The sequence below is a fragment of the Bison bison genome, unplaced genomic scaffold (assembly GCF_000754665.1).
Source record: "Bison bison bison isolate TAMUID 2011002044 unplaced genomic scaffold, Bison_UMD1.0 scf7180017849697, whole genome shotgun sequence".
NCBI lineage: Eukaryota > Metazoa > Chordata > Mammalia > Artiodactyla > Bovidae > Bison > Bison bison.
In genome coordinates this window covers 19,936-20,530 of record NW_011480270.1, presented here as the reverse complement: position 1 = coordinate 20,530, position 595 = coordinate 19,936, and positions in this window count along the sequence as shown.

The following is a 595-nucleotide window of genomic DNA, read 5'->3' as shown; positions in this document are numbered from 1 at the left end:
TCTTTTCCTTTTAAATAGACTATAATTTCAGAGCAGTTTTAGGTTCACAGCAAAGCAGAGCAAAAAGTACACTGAACTCCCCATATATTGCCTGCCCCACCTCCCCCACACGTAGCCTCTCCTGCTATCAATATCCCACACCACAGTGCTACATTTGTTGACTGATGAACCTATATTGATACCAAAGTCCAGAGTTTACATTAGGATTCACTCTTGATACTGTATATTCTGTAGGTTTTGACAAATATATCTACTATTATAGTATCATAGAGAGTAGATTCACTGTCCTACAAATCTGGTGCTTCACATATTCATGCCTCCCCCCAACTCTTGGTAACCACTGACCTTGATCAGCCCCTTTTTAATAACTACAATAGTCAATATTTATGAAGTGCTTACTGCATAAAAAGGACCATATTATACACTTTTCAAACAGCCTTATGAATTGCCCACTTTACAGAATCTAGATCAAAGAAGTTACCAGTTATCCAAAGCCACCTAGCTACAAAGTGGCAGAGCCAGGATTCAAACTGAGTTTGTCAGAGTCGAGAGACAGCTTTTTATCATTCACCCTGCTGTCTTGATGAAGATGAAG